This window comes from Phalaenopsis equestris, unplaced genomic scaffold (genome assembly GCF_001263595.1).
Source record: "Phalaenopsis equestris unplaced genomic scaffold, ASM126359v1 Scaffold000715, whole genome shotgun sequence".
Taxonomy (NCBI): domain Eukaryota; kingdom Viridiplantae; phylum Streptophyta; class Magnoliopsida; order Asparagales; family Orchidaceae; genus Phalaenopsis; species Phalaenopsis equestris.
The window spans coordinates 333,175-333,717 of NW_018165155.1; positions in this window are offsets into that span (position 1 = coordinate 333,175).

The window sequence follows — 543 nt, forward strand, 5'->3', positions numbered from 1 at the left end:
AAACACGAATAAATACTTGTTTTGTCTTATTAGGCTTATTCTGGCCCAAATTAATTAAATAATTAAATAAACAAGTTATTTTATACACGAGCTTATTAAGAACAAAAAAAAATTAAAATTGATGCTTCTATTATCATATCATGGGACTTCAAAATATATAGCTTAAATACTTGGTTGGTGTAGTAATATTATTTTAGTGATTTGTAATTAATGTAAAAAATGTAAATTAAAAGGAAAAGCTCTTTTGATGTGATGCTATGCCTCCGCATATTATGTCATCAAAGGCTTTTGTAGGTTTTAGTCATTTCCTAAAAAATAATTTTAGTTTTTTTTCTTTTACATTTTTAATCAAAATAAAATAAGATTGATACGTAATACTATGTTTATTTATTTTTAAAAACACTTTGCTTTGAGCGTAGTTTAAAATACCGGATCGAGCAGGCTGGCTCAACCAATTCGACCATGAACCAGCCAATGGTCCGACTCTACTTGGGGCAACAACTGACACTGCATTAGACCGGCTAGAACCGGGTCTATACCTTT